Source organism: Hoplias malabaricus, chromosome 2 (genome assembly GCF_029633855.1).
Source record: "Hoplias malabaricus isolate fHopMal1 chromosome 2, fHopMal1.hap1, whole genome shotgun sequence".
In the NCBI taxonomy this organism is placed as follows: Eukaryota; Metazoa; Chordata; class Actinopteri; order Characiformes; family Erythrinidae; genus Hoplias; species Hoplias malabaricus.
The window spans coordinates 82076430-82093324 of NC_089801.1; positions in this window are offsets into that span (position 1 = coordinate 82076430).

Genomic DNA, 16895 nt, shown 5'->3' on the forward strand with positions numbered 1-16895 from the left:
GAATATTGCTACATTTTAGTGCAGAATCAGTATGCTATCTTGACACTGCTACATCACAAGCAGTTTTTTTTTTTATCCCCGGTCATATGATGTAGCAATACCAAGAGTAATCACTAGATGTCAGCATAGATCTTTCTCTAACTACATACTGTACAGTATTTGTGGATAGCTATACCCAGGTGTTCATTATAAATGCCTTCTTTAATAAAGTTATTTGACCTGTAAAATGATTGAAAAATCAATTGTGGAATTAATGGTTTGTAGTGGAACGGTGGTGTAAGGTTTGTAGAGGCTATGCAACAGAATCTGCCTCCCTTATGCAACAATCTCCTCCCTTTTCCTCTTGGTGGTGTGTCACCTAATTACCCTAATTAAAACAAAACACCAACTTCATTCTCTATTTCAGACAGAAAGTGAATATTTATAAGATGTCCTAACATAAAAGAAGAAACATTAAATGGAAAGTTACATGAGTACAATGAGTACAGAGGAAAGACTCTGTAATCCCCTTCTTAATCATTTTCAGAAAATTCTACTTATGTTTTGGAGAAAAAGCATTTCATTTATGACTTTTTGCTGTAGGGATGTGGAGTAATAGCAAAATCATGAAAAATATCAGGTATTAAGTGCTATTAAAATGGTTTAATCAACCTGTTATCAGAAATCTCCACTGCACTCTTGAAAAACACGCCCTCATGTACAGAACGTCAAAATATATTGTGTTTTTATTGTAAGAACTAGTAATAATGGAATTGCAAACTCATGAAAGATGATCACTTAATTTTGAATATATCCAAGTTTTAAGGTTGACCTGAACATGTTGCTAGAGAACTCTACTACAGTCATGAAGAGGTCAGGTGTTTTTACTGTAGGAATGTGAAGAAATAGCATTTCTGAAAATGGCTGAAAGTTTTTGAACTGAATATGACAGGTACTGAACTGGAATAACAGGAAGGGGTCAAATATCTGTAAACAGTGTCACCTGTTTTTACTGCAGAAATTTGGAGTAATAGCAAATGAAATTTCTTCAAAAAGCTAAGTAATAAATTATATGAAATGATTAAATACACACATATCAGAAAGGTAACTGTCATAGTCATTCATTCATTCATTCATTCATTCATTCATTATCTGTAAGCGCTTATCCAATTCAGGGTCGCGGTGGGTCCAGAGCCTACCTGAAATCATTGGGCACAAGGCGGGAATACACCCTGGAGGGGGCGCCAGTCCTTCACAGGGCAACACAGACACACACACATTCACTCACACACTCACACCTATGGACACTTTTGAGTCACCAATCCACCTACCAACGTGTGTTTTTGGACTGTGGGAGGAAACCGGAGCACCCGGAGGAAACCCACTCAGACACGGGGAGAACACACCAAACTCCTCACAGCTGTCATAGTCAACATTTTTTAAAGATTACTGCAAATACAGAATTTAACTCAACCTTTCTAGATTTTGCAATAATATAACTCCAAAGTCCTACAGTAAAATCTCATGAAAATTACACCCTGCAAACCTGAGACCGTGTAATTCAGTTTGCGTTGCTATTACTCCAAACTCCTACAGTAAAAGGACATGAATAAGATGAATAAGGTAATTTAGGTGGAAAAACCTTCTTTAAGACTGCAGTGCAGATTTCTGGTAATTGTTATTTTTATGGCATTTTAAATTCTATATACTTATATTCTAAATTATACTAATAATAATTTATATGATACTGCAGTGCTAAAACTCCCAATTCCTACAGTAAAAACATGTCAATTCAACACTATACCTGATAACATGTTCTTCAAATGAGCAGTGGAGTTTTCTGGTAACATAAAGAATGAAGCAAAAACCCAGACTTCCCTCAATATTGTGGATTTAAACACTTACACACTTTCTCCGGACCGGTCAGGTTTGGTTTTGTGACTAAAACTCAGTAAATTATATGGAATAAAAGTTTTAGAATCTAATACTTTCTATATTGATTATCTTCTCATTCCTCTCTTCACCCTCACACACCTGCTGTAAATGCAGTGTAGATACGCAGTACAAATCCTAGTGTAGATTGCATGGTAGTGGTGCCGTCAGTGTGCAATGTGGTCTGTGTATTTAAATACAGCTGATATCACACATTAAAAAATCTTAATGAACTTACCATGGTCTGAAACGCTGAAGTGTGGAACCTGACTTCCTCTCCCTCAGTAACAGCACGCTTGAGGTTTATATTTACTTTCAGAGCCCAACTGCTGCCCCCAAACCACTCCCAAATACACACGCACACACACACACACCACACACACTCACAGGCCCCATCATCACCACTCCCCCATTACACACACTCACAGCCCCCACCATCATCACCAATCCCCCCCCCACACACACTCACAGCCCTCACCATCATCACCACTCCCCCCTCACACACACTCACAGCCCTCACCATCACCACCACTCCCCCCTCACACACACTCACAGCCCCCACCATCATCACCACTCCCCCCTCACACACACTCACAGCCCTCACCATCACCACCACTCCCCCCTCACACACACTCACAGCCCCCACCATCATCACCACTCCCCCCTCACACACACTCACAGCCCCCACCATCATCACCACTCCACCCTCACACACACTCACAGCCCCCACCAACACCACCACTCCCCCCTCACACACATTCACAAGCCAAACCATCACCACCACTCATTTACAGGTTACACTACTCTCATTTTATTAAAAACAATTATTGCACTGTCAATTTTATTTACATTAATGACTGCTTTCAGCCGGGTGATCTCAGGTAAACTTCAATACCTTTAAACAAATGCTTCTGAATGTATTTGTAATGTAAAAATAATTGCATATATCAAACATGTTACATCTGTTATTTCCAGTGAATGTGTTCAACATAAGCAACATTTGTGCAACATAAGCAACATAAGCAACATGCTTGTGTCAGTAAGCCAAGTCATCTCAGTGAACATTACACGAGTGTATAAAGTAATAGCACAGCCTGGAGCTGGACAACATGTTAGGTCACCACCAGCCACCAGAGGGAGAACCAGAGCTGTGTATGGTGACCTTAGGCTTGTGTTAAATGTGTTAAACTCTCATTGTTCATGGATATATAGAACAGAAGTGGAGAGAAAGCACAACTCTGGCAATGTCCAATGCCCACAGTGAAAAAGTCTGAATTAAAGGAACTCCAGGTAGAATTTTTACCATAAAATCACGGCTTCAAAATCAATATTAAACTCCACCGACCTGTAACAGGGAGAATAGAGACTCTGCTGTTGTGCTCTGGGCTCAGCACTGCAGAAACTGCACTATGTAATATTTGGAGGAGAGCAGGAAGATTGCTTTTCCTTGGTAGGGGAGGAAGAAGAGAATAAATCATTTAAAAAGGAGCAAAAAAAAAAGGATTATTCTGAAGTTAATAATGTAATTTAACTCTGAAAACTTTCAGAAATGTGCTTGTTCCTTCATGGTATCCACTACTGAAGAAACTTCAGAAAGTTCCATTACTATTAACACCAGCTTTATTCCAGGAATAAAAGAGCGTTATCAGGAACAAACAGATTCAAGAACATACAGCATGCTACAAATGGATCTACAGTCTTTTCACTGCCCTCTCAGATCAGAGTCAGTATCGAGTCCAATGTCATTCACTAATGAACTATGCTAGACCTTCACTCTTTTTTTCAGCTGTTTAAGAAAACAGAGACATTTCTGCTGTTATCAGACATGATAGAAACTTTACACAGCACTAAATCAGATCAAAAGGGAATGACAGAAAGACTGAAATGCTAGTATTTTCTTTTGATTCTTAGACTTATTTTCTATTTTATATTTCACTGAGATACCAACCGTCCAGTCAGACTCTCTCAACACAGAACCAGTCAAAGACCTTCTGTATGATAACAATAATGCTGTAATTTTTTATCCAAATCTACCTTCATGTTCCCCTAAGACAGAGGGATATGTCCAGATAAGTCCAGGGTGATGTCACAGGCCTCTGCATTGTGCCAATTTAAAGCTTGATGAAAGAGGGATAATGCTACAGTGTTGTGGGTGGGAGCAGGCCCCTAAGATCAAGTGAATGGAAATAATACTTATTCTTCAGCATACCAAGCATACCATTTGTGCAATTATGCGGCACTTGAAAGCACTTGACTGGCCCACACAGTGCCCTGATGTCAACCCCATGGGATAACTATTGGATGAAGTAAAATGGAGACTTCTAACCAGGCCGTCTCATCCTACCCCACTGTCTGACTTCACGAATACTCTTCTGAATGAATGGGTAAAAATTCCCACAAACTCATTTCAAAATAATTTAGAAATATTTATCAGAAGAGGACACTGTGTTATAGCTGCAAGGGGGGGGGGGGGGGTCCCAATACTTTTGTACATACAGTGTATAGTGTATTTTAATAAACATTCACACAATGTCTAATTTTATACTGAAATTTTCACTGAAAATTTGCAGTGTTACATTTCACACCTCAACACACACACACACACACTCGCGCAAAAACTTGTAAAGTGTATTTTGATATTGTGAACTATGCCTTTAACAGTTCAGCAGCATAAACACTGAACAGATGTATTACAGAGTGGGTCCATTTTAAACACAGAGTGATTCATACACATTTTGTATTGCTCTTACCCACTTTGAGTAGGTTCTCTCCAGATCTGTTACAGATCTATATGCTCATTTCTCCTGGCTCCAACATCAACTTCAAGAAGTAATCATTCACCTTCTGTCCCTCTAATGTATTTGTGTGTACTATGTGTATACTCGGGGCAGCAGTGACCTAATGGTTAGAAAAGCAGGCTTGGCTTTAAAAAAATAAAGCGAGTTTGATCCCCATGAACGGCAGGAAGCTGGGCATGGGAGGAATGAATGATCAGCACTTTAATTTCCAGCAAGATCCATAAATTGTAATACAGACTTGATAAAGTAAGAGGGCACAAATGGGAACCAGAGAGTTACATAGAAATACTCATATTTCATATAAAGTCTGACTGATAAAACAGTCCTGTATAACAATAATACACTTTATTCATGAAGTGCTTTTCAAAACCCAAAGCGCTGACAATATTAGAACACAGAGCAAAAAACATCAAAAGACAGAAACAGAGCAATAAAAAAATGTACAAATTAAACAAGAGTAAATAGAGACCAGTGGACAGCACAGAGCTACAGGACTGAGTCCAAAGATCAAAAGTCATAAATTGTAGCCATTTTAGTGGCAGGTAGCTGGAAATGGCCCACCACCGACACAGTAACACGTCACTAGCCACAGTCAGTTGATATTGAGGATGTGTACACCCCCAGCCAGCACCAGGAGCAGCACCTGAAAAACTGTCCCACCACAGAGCACAAGCATGGGGACACACCCCTTGGCCGAATCAGCAGCAGCTAGAGCCAGTGTTAGCAAACACTCCCTCAGTTGACATCAGGGTCAGCCAGCAACAGCCACAGCAGGACACCAAGCACAGTCGATGGCAGCAGGCTTCTCGATCTACAGTCCTAGTGATCAGAGCAGCGAAGACAGGCAGGCATTTGCTGAACAGTGCAGATGAAGATAGGCTCACCTGGTCAGCAGGCCCAGCCATTAGCATTGGAGCTGCCTCTGGACAGCAGACAGCAGCAGAGGAGAATACCCCACCGCACTATGGTACACTCACAGACATGCATAAATTAAAAAAAAATCATTGAACAAAAAAACAGAACTCAATTGAGACACTGGCAGTCACCAGATGGACACCAGCATGCTCTGACCTGGTACTGACAACAGACAGACAGACACCCTCACACAGATCTCTCTCTGTCTTTGGTATTCTGGCTTTAATAATCCAGGGATTTCACCAGTTTTCTTATAAAGTTAGAATCGTCAGAATGTCGGTAAGTGTCAGATGTGTCAGTGTATTTATGTTTTTATAGGGAAGATTCAGATGATCTTCAGATTTGTAAAATATAGAGCAGAAAGTGAAAGGTTCTGTGGGTCACAGAAAAACACACGATGAAGAAACTGTGATAAATTACCTTAACTTTCTATATATTTCTGTTCATAGCTCTAATAAAACATAGTAATGTTCAGCAAATAAACAGTAACTGCATTGAAAAGTGCAGAGAATGTGTTCCAATTTTTCCCCCTCACAATATCAGCATGCCATGTTAGATCGTGTACCCAAGTTTTGATTAACTTTGTAAGAGCGTAGGGCTCTTTTTTGTTTTTACAGGTGAAGTGTATAATTCTTTAAACGTACACTATGGGGAATAGAGCTAGTCTTTAATTAAATCTTTAATTTAGGAAATGAATTGAACTGAATTGAAATTGAATCTTGTAGAGCTTGTATTAATTGTGTTTGGTTACACACTGCCAGTTGATACGAGAAAGTGGCAGGTAACAATTGTTTAGTGGCTGGTTGATATTGCATTTGACTCAAGCACAACAGTTAAGCTCCGACAGTAACGACTTTAACACACTCTGAACATAACCCGAACTTGTGCCACCATTACACACTCTGTGAGCACATGGACATGCCCTTCTTTGTCAAAGTGTCAAGCATCAGAAAGCAGTTAACAACTGAGCAGGACCCCATACTCCTGGGCACTCAGGGTGTGTGCCTAGCGCTCTGTGTGTGTACATCTAAAAAGAAAGAACCCAAAGCAAATATTGCTGCTGCTATCTTCCCACAGCAAACTCCTACTGCAACTAAATGTTTTACAGAGTTTGACCATTAAAGATATAAAACCTCTGTTTGAATGGATTCTTAATATTCACTGATTTTAAATTAAACTCAGCTGGGTAAACAATCACAAAAAAGTCATTCCTTTTTAATACTAAACCCTCCCAAATAACTCTTCGATGAGTGGGTGTGTACAGACCACTTAAAGGTTCACAGTCATCAGACTGTAGATACACACACAGAGCGCCGGGCATCCACCCTCAGTTCCTGGGAGTAGGGTGACGGACTCAGATTCATTTTAGATCTTGTTTGAACTTACAGTGCTGTTCATTCATTTCTCCCACATCCAACTTCCTGCCAGAGACGGGAATCAATCAGAGACACAATCCTGCTTTTATCTAATCATTAGGTACCACAAAATGGGTAAAAAGAAATACAAAATGTGGATGAAGTCTGTGTATTTAAAACTGACTCATCACTCCGTAATACATCTGTTCAGTGCTTTATGCTGCTGGACTGTTAAATGTCTGTTCATAGATTAAAAACCAGTAAATCCATTAACTGTCTGTAGTATGTGATATCAACTGTGTAACCTCATCATATTGTATGTTAACAGCCTGAAACCACTGAAACCTCTGTGTTTCCAGCTGTAAATAGTTTCTTTTTATGAGGTTTGACTTCTATTCAAGGCCATAACTCACAGTGACACCAGGGTGAAAATGATGAATATCTCCCTGATGTTAAACCTGCTGTGTGTTGTGGGGATAAGTTGCTGTAGTTGCAGACGAACACTTTAAACCCGAACTCACAGCAGAGCTGATATTATTTCTTCTACTACAGCTGCTTTCAGTCAAACACATCATACATCTCCATGTGCTCCCAGTGGCGAGTGTGTAACAGTGGCTCAAATTTGTGTTATGTTCAGAGTGTGCTGAGGTCAGACAGACAGACACCCTCACACAGATCTCTCTCTGTCTTTGGTATTCTGGCTTTAATAATCCAGGGATTTCACCAGTTTTCTTATAAAGTTAGAATCGTCAGAATGTCGGTAAGTGTCAGATGTGTCAGTGTATTCATGTTTTTATAGGGAAGATTCAGATGATCTTCAGATTTGTAAAATATAGAGCAGAAAGTGAAAGGTTCTGTGGGTCACAGAAAAACACACGATGAAGAAACTGGGATAAATTACCTTAACTTTCTATATATTTCTGTTCATAGCTCTAATAAAACATAGTAATGTTCAGCAAATAAACAGTAACTGCATTGAAAAGTGCAGAGAATGTGTTCCAATTTTTCCCCCTCACAATATCAGCATGCCATGTTAGATCGTGTACCCAAGTTTTGATTAACTTTGTAAGAGCGTAGGGCTCTTTTGTTTTTTTACAGGTGAAGTGTATAATTCTTTAAACGTACACTATGGGAGATTAGAGCTAGTCTTTAATTAAATCTTTAATTTATGAAATGAATTGAACTGAATTGAAATTGAACCTTGTAGAGCTTGTATTAATTGTGTTTGGTTACACACTGCCAGTTTATACGAGAAAGTGGCAGGTAACAATTGTTCAGTAGCTGGTTGATATTGCATTTGACTCAAGCACAACAGTTAAGCTCCGACAGTAACGACTTTAACACACTCTGAACATAACCCGAACTTGTGCCACCATTACACACTCTGTGAGCACATAGACACGCCCTTCTTTGTCAAAGTGTCAAGCATCAGAAAGCAGTTAACAACTGAGCAGGACCCCATACTCCTGGGCACTCAGGGTGTGTGCCTAGCGCTCTGTGTGTGTACATCTACAATCGGTTGAAGTGTGATCGTTTAATTGATTTGTACACCCCACTAACCGCAATTGTTTGGAAGAGTTTATTATTAAAAAATTACTTTTCTGTGATTGTTTACCCAGCCAAATCCAATGTGATATTTCAAACAGAGCATTCATATCTTTAATCATCATGTTTTGTAAAAGTAGCACCAGTGAAAACAGGCTTTCTCAGCCCACCATCATGTCATCGTATACCATGTTAACATATAACGTTAAATAATATACAGCCTAAAAGTATTATTCATTATGCTACACATTAAGTTTTATTTTAATTCCTGCATGCTACTCTAGGCTCATCACTGCAGAAACTGCATTATGTAATATTTGGAGGAGAGCAGAAGGATAGCTTTTCCTTGGTAGGGGAGGAAGAAGAGAATAAATCATTAAAAAAGGAGCAACAAAAAGGATTATTCTGAAGTTACTTATGTAATTTAACTCTGAATATGTTCAGTATATGTTCCACTGCTGAAGAAGTTTCAGAAACTTCCACTAACATTAACACCAGCTTTATTCCAGGAATAAAAGAGCGTTATCAGGAACAAAAAGATACAAGAACACGCAGCATGCTACAAATGGATTTTGCTGTTTCACTCCAAAAAAACAAATGGAAATTGCAGTTTCACTGCCCTCTCAGATCAGGGTCAGTATCGAGTCCATCCTCATTCACTGAGGAACTATTATTATATTACATATATTTATTATTTATATTTATTATTATTATATTATATTATTATATTACAACACAGAGCAAAAAACATCAAAAGACAGAGACAGAGCAATAAAAAAATGTACAAATTAAACAAAAGTACATAGAGACCAGTGAACAGCACAGAGCTACAGGACTACAATGGGTCCACAGATCAGCAGTCATTGTAAATAGTAGCCGTTTTAGTGGTAGGTAACTGGAAACGGCCAACCATCAACACAGCAACAGGGTCCGCAGGTCACTAGCCACAGTGAACAGATATTGAGGATGTGCACACCCCCAGCCAGCACCAGGAGCAGTGCCGGAAAAATCGTCCCACCACAGAGCACCAGCACAGGGACACAATCCTCTGCCGAATCAGCAGCAGCTAGAGCCAGTGTTAGCAAACACTCTCTCTGTCCATATCAGGGACAGCCGGCAGCAGCCACAGCAGGACACCAAACACAGTCTGTGGCAGCAGGCTTCTCTGTCTACAGTCCTAGTGAGCAGAGCAGTGAAGACCGGCAGGCAGCTGCTGAACAGTGCAGATGGAGTTTGGCTCGCCTGGAAAACCCCACTGCACTATGGTACCCTCACAGACAGCCATAAATTAAACAAAATCATTGAACAAAAAAACAAAACTCGAGTGAGACACTGGCAGTCACCACATGGACACCAGTGTGTTCTGACCTGGTACTGACAACAGACAGACAGACAGACACCCTCACACAGATCTCCCTCTGACTTTGGTGTTCTGGCTTTAATAATCCAGGGATTTCACCAGTTTTCTTATAAAGTTAGACTCATCAGAATGTCGATAAGTGTCAGAAGTGTCAGTGTATTTGTGTTGGTATAGGGAAGATTGGGATAATCTTCCGCTTTTTTAATTTAGAGCAGTAAGTGAAAGGTTCTGTAGGTCACAGAAACACACACGATGAAGACACTGTGAAAAATTACCTTAACATTCTGTACATTTCTGTTCATAGCTCTAATAAAACACAGTAATGTTCAACAAATAAACAGTAACTGCATTGAAAAGTGCAGAAAATGTGTTCCAGTTTTTCCCCCTCACAATATCAGTCATGTAAGATGGTGTACCCAACTTTTGATTTACTTTGTATTACTGCTAGTGATTGAAAGGAGCTTACCATTGTGTTTGTATGAAAGTTTTTTTTTACAGTCGAAGTGTATTATTCTTTTAACACTGTGGGAGAATAGAGCTAGCCTTTAGTTTAATTTTTAATGTATAAAATTAATTCAACTGAATTAAAGCTGAATCTTGTAGGGCTTGTATTAATTGTGTTTGGTTACACACTGCCAGTTGATACCAGAAAGTGGCTGGTAGATGTTTTGTTTGATTGTGCACAGTAACAAATAAGTGAAACAGTTAAACCAACAGTGATGACCTCAGCACACTCTGAACATAACACAAATTTGAGCCACTGTTACACACTCGCCATTGTGAGCACATGGAGATGTATGATGTGTTTGACTGAAAGCAGCTGTAGTAGAAGAAATAATATCAGCTCTGCTGTGAGTTCGGGTTTAAAGTGTTCGTCTGCAACTACAGCAACTTATCCCCACAACACACAGCAGGTTTAACATCAGGGAGATGTTCATCATTTTCACCCTGGTGTCACTGTGAGTTATGGCCTTGAATAGAAGTCAAACCTTATAAAAAGAAACTATTTACAGCTGGAAACACAGAGGTTTCAGTGGTTTCAGGCTGTTAACATACAATATGATGAGGTTACACAGTTGATATCACATACTACAGACAGTTAATGGATTTACTGGTTTTTAATCTATGAACAGACATTTAACAGTCCAGCAGCATAAAGCACTGAACAGATGTATTACGGAGTGATGAGTCAGTTTTAAATACACAGACTTCATCCACATTTTGTATTTCTTTTTACCCATTTTGTGGTACCTAATGATTAGATAAAAGCAGGATTGTGTCTCTGATTGATTCCCGTCTCTGGCAGGAAGTTGGATGTGGGAGAAATGAATGAACAGCACTGTAAGTTCAAACAAGATCTAAAATGAATCTGAGTCCGTCACCCTACTCCCAGGAACTGAGGGTGGATGCCCGGCGCTCTGTGTGTGTCTGATGACTGTGAACCTTTAAGTGGTCTGTATACACCCACTCACCGAAGAGTTATTTGGGAGGGTTTAGTATTAAAAAGGAATGACTTTTTTGTGATTGTTTACCCAGCTGAGTTTAATTTAAAATCAGTGAATATTAAGAATCCATTCAAACAGAGGTTTTATATCTTTAATGGTCAAACTCTGTAAAACATTTAGTTGCAGTAGGAGTTTGCTGTGGGAAGATAGCAGCAGCAATATTTGCTTTGGGTTCTTTTAACGTACAAGGAGAGCTAGACTAGCGCCAGGCATTCTCACGCCATGATCACGCCACACAGCAGTGGCAAGTGGGGCAGGAAGCCAGTCGGGGCAGCAGAGCTCATGAAGGCTGTTTTTGATTAATAATATTTATCTTTCTCTATGGGTGAATATTTGGACAGTTACGTTCTCCTGAAAAATTCCCACTGCAATCTGCCATCTTACAAACATACATACAGTGTATATTATTCGTCATATGTTAACATAGTATAAGATTGTATACACAGACACTGTGTCTATCTAATAATATTTTAAAATATGACCAATAATATGTAGCATTTAAGCTTTAGATGGGTGCTGCAGCAGGTAGTGTCTCTGTCACAGCTCCACAGGGTCATGGAGGTTGTGGGTTTGAGTCCCGCTCATCCGGTTTCCTCCGGGTGACTGTCTGTGAGGAGTGTGGTGTGTTCTCCCTGTGTCCGCGTGGGTTTCCTCCGGGTCACTGTCTGTGAGGAGTGTGGTGTGTTCTCCCCGTGTCCACGTGGGTTTCCTCCGGGTGACTGTCTGTGAGGAGTGTAGTGTGTTCTACCTGTGTCTGCGTGGGTTTCCTCCGGGTGACTGTCTGTGAGGAGTGTGATGTGTTCTCCCTGTGTCTGCATGGGTTTCCTCCGGGTGACTGTCTGTGAGGAGTGTGGTGTGTTCACCCAGTGTCCACGTGGGTTTCCTCCGGGTCACTGTCTGTGAGGAGTGTGGTGTGTTCTCCCTGTGTCCGCGTGGGTTTCCTCCGGGTGACTGTCTGTGAGGAGTGTGGTGTGTTCACCCAGTGTCCACGTTGGTTTCCTCCGGGTGACTGTCTGTGAGGAGTGTGGTGTGTTCTACCTGTGTCTGCGTGGGTTTCCTCCGGATGACTGTCTGTGAGGAGTGTGGTGTGTTCTCCCTTTGTCTGCATGGGTTTCCTCCAGGTCACTCTCTGTGAGGAGTGTGGTGTGTTCTCCCTGTGTCCATGTGGGTTTCCTCCGGGTGACTGTCTGTGAGGAGTGTGGTGTGTTCTACCTGTGTCTGCGTGGGTTTCCTCCGGGTGACTGTCTGTGAGGAGTGTGGTGTGTTCTCCCTGTGTCTGCGTGGGTTTCCTCCGGGTGCTCCGGTTTCCCCCCACGCTCCAAAAACATACGTTGGTAGGTGGATTGACGACTCAAAAGTGTCCATAGGTGTGAATATGTGTGTGTGTGTGTGTGTGTGTGTGTGTGTGTGTGTGTGTGTGTGTGTATGTGTCACCCTGTGAAGGATTGGCGCCCCCTCCAGGGCATGTTCCTGCCTGCCACCCAGTGATCCTGGGTAGGCTCCGGAACACAACCCTGAATTGGATAAGGATTACAGATAATGAATGAATGAATGAATGAATGAATTAAGCTTTAGATGAGTAGAATTCTGCATGTCCAAAGTGACCACCTCATTGTGAAACTGATTTGTCCCGTAACAGACAGGACATTTCTATTTCTATTTCTTTCATCAACACATTGTTTTAAATAGATTTGATCATCTGAATTCAGCTCTGAACGCCCTGAAACCATGGTTTACACAGAGCACCTGCAGATAGTTCAGGATTCACTGAAGCTCCATCAGTGCAGAGCAGCTCCTCCACTCTCAGTGGTTTACATCAGATTTGTGACATCAAAGATCTGTAGATTTATATTAAAGCTCTTTCAGAAATGTTCTCATTCTTCCATAATATACGCTGAGAATGTCCCGTTACATCTGTCACACACAATCTAGGATGAGACAGCAGTCTGTCTGCGCTCAGGAGACACTTACAGATATAGGGTCAGATACATAGTTCGGTTTATTAAAGCATTTGACTACACTTTACCACAGTGTTCACCACAAACAGACAGGAAGCAGACGCTGAAACAGCTGTGACTTTGAGACTCGCATGTTGAGCGCCTCTGAGACTCACAAGTTAAAAAAACAGGATGGGGTGAGCGCTGCTGAGGCACACCTCACCACACCTACCTCACCAGACCTACGTCACCACAGTTGGGAAAGAATGTATACTCAGCTTTTTTTCCTCAGGCATTTTGCAACTTGCACATGTTTAATCTAGTCATATGTTAAAACCTCAGTGTGATGGGTGTATCTGCCTTGTACCTGATGATTTTGGGAAGGCTGTGAACCCTCTGTATAATATTAAAACAAATGTTTTAGAATAAACAAATCCTTCTAAACAGAGAGAGAGACAGAGATCATTCACAAAACTTAAAATCACAAGCTGTGAAGTTAAACTAATCATCTGAACCCAAAGAACAGGCGAAAACAGAAAGGAAAAAGATTAATAAACACATCACAAATTAAACTAGATTTCTCTCTTCTGTCATCATCTTTAACCGTAGACTGATATTGTTGCTGTTGGAACCAAACATCGTACAAACGACTCTCCAAATCCACGGGAAACATCTCTAGATTAAATAGAATATAATTTGCCATATGTTCATAATCCTGGCCCTAATCTGTGAGATATTTTGCTATAAATATTTACAAATTCTTATATATTTGGAATTAATTTTAAACCTAATAATCTAAAACTCTTATTCAGGACACTCCCAGAGTAACTGGAACTTTAACTTGAACATACAAAGCACACCACTAGGGGATCAGTCAGGAGGTTCTCTTAATGCTGGCAGCTATTTTGAGACCCAATAAATGTTAACAATTTTTTTATGAATATAGAATATATGAAAGCTAAAGCATGATGTTGGGGGCTTGGGGAAACAGGCATTATGTCTATTGGTCTATTAGTGGTCTATTGGTCATTTATTTTTTTCTCAGAAAATGTTTGTGCAACTTAGCTGTGCTGTGAACATAGTTATTCCCTACAAAATGTGTGAATATGACAAGCCACAAGTCTAATGAACTTTTTCAACGAAGCCTTGTAAATAAACTTGACCTACAGGAGGGAGAACTCGTAAAAACTACAGCACTGTTTTGGCAAATACTGAGTTTGGATAAAAAGATCTACACATATAAAACACGAGTGTTACGTCTGTGTATCTGCCACTGTAAGTAGTCAGCATAGTCAACATTTGTGTTTGTGTTGGCACGTCATCTCAGTAAACAGTACACTGTGGGGTAGTGTAATAGTTCAGACTGGAGCTGGACGACTTGTTAAGTCACCCCCAGCTACAGGAGCTGCTTCACGGTGACTGCACATGGGGCATTAGGCATTCTGTGGGCAGTTCAGTCAGTTCCACTATATTAAGATGCAGCCATTGTCTGTTTTGATGCACGACTGATACCCTTCATAACAAATGTTCTACAGGCCATTTTTAAACTTTAAATATAACATTTTAAAATGGAAAACACTCATAACATTAATAAACAATTAAAATAATTAATATCTTCAATAAAAAGATAAAATAAAATAAAATCTGTAAAAAAAAAAACAGTAAAATCAGCAGGGGCTCCAGAAAATAACCATAAAAAATACAGAAAAGTACAGACAAATTCAAAACAGATACACTGTAAAAAATATTTTTTAAAAAGAAAAGAAAAGAAAAGAAAAAAGTAATTATATTAATCATGATTACCTCCATTACTGCAATTTTTCAAGAAATGATCTTGTCAATCTTTTATTTTAATTTGTTTGAATAGTGTCAAACGCATTTTTAAAACAGATAAAGAAATGTTATACTATGTTCAGATAATTACAAAATGTAACATATAAAAACACAAATAATTACATTTTATTTTGTAAAGCCCAAGTTTAAATTAACTGTCAGGAAAAGCACAAAAATATCTGTAAATTGTTTTATTGTGTACAGTTACATGAATAAAGAGTTTCAATAAAGAGTTTCATTAAAATCACTGATATTTTGTAGCAGTAACACGCTTTACATTATAGGATTAAAACTTTATAGCTGTAGTAATATCTGAAAAATATTTCACAATCTGAATTAAAAATGACAATCACTGATTGGTTCCTGAGGGTGGCATGGTGGCGCAGCAGGTAGTGTCGCAGTCACACAGCTCCCGAGGCCTGGAGGTTGTGGGTTTGATTCCCACTCCGGGTGACTGTCTGTGAGGAGTTGGTGTGTTTCCTCCAGTTGCTCCGGTTTCCTCCCACTGTCCAAAAACACAAATTGGTAGGTGGATTGGCGATTCAAAAGTGTCCGTAGGTGTGAGTGAATGTGTGTGTGTGTCTGTGTTGCCCTGTGAAGGACTGGCGCCCCCTCCAGGGTGTATTCCCACCTTGCGCCCAATGATTCCAGGTAGGCTCTGGACCCACCGCGACCCTGAATTGGATAAGCGGTTACAGATAATAAATGAATGAATGATGATTGGTTCCTCTGTTTATTACTTCATTTATTACAATACTTACTGCATGCGTATGTGTGTGTGGCAATGTGTGTGTGTGTGTGATTGTGTACGCTTGAGTACGTGTACGTATGAGTATGAGAGTTTATGTGTGAGAGTGTTTCTTCTGTGTGAGTGTGTACGTGTGTGTAGGTGTGAGTGAGAGAGTGTGTTCCTGCTTGTGTGAATGTGAAAGATGCTTGCATGCAAGTGTGGGTTGCCCACTACCCTCTCCTTTCAAAGTCACATTAACCTGCTTTCATTAACCTGCAAGACCAGCATTAGATGGCTGGCACAAGACCAGCAATACCCAACACAGAGCATCTAAGACCAGCAATACCCAACATAGAGCATCTAAGACCAGCAATACCCAACATAGAGCATCTAAGACCAGCAATACACAACATAGAGGATCTAAGACCAGCAATACCCAACATAGAGCATCTAAGACCAGCAATACCCAACATGGAGTATTGAAGACCAGCAATACCCAACACAGAGCATCAAAGTCCAGCAATACCCAACATAGAGCATCTAAGACCAGCAATACCCAACATAGAGCATCTAAGACCAGCAATACCCAACATGGAGCATCAAAGACCAGCAATACCCAACATGGAGCATCAAAGACCAGCAATACCCAACATGGAGCATTGAAGACCAGCAATACCCAACATGGAGCATTGAAGACCAGCAATACCCAACATGGAGCATTGAAGACCAGCAACACCCCACATAGAGCATCTAATACCAGCAATACCCAACATGGAGCATCTAATACCAGCAATACCCAACATGGAGCATCGAAGACCAGCAAAACCCAACACAGAGCATCTAAGACCAGCAACACCCAACACAGAGCATCTAAGACCAGAAATACCCAACATAGAGCATCTAAGACCAGCAACACCCAACATGGAACATTGAAGACCAGCAATACCCAACACAAAGCATCTAAGACCAGCAATACCCAACATAGAGCATCTAAGACCAGCAACAC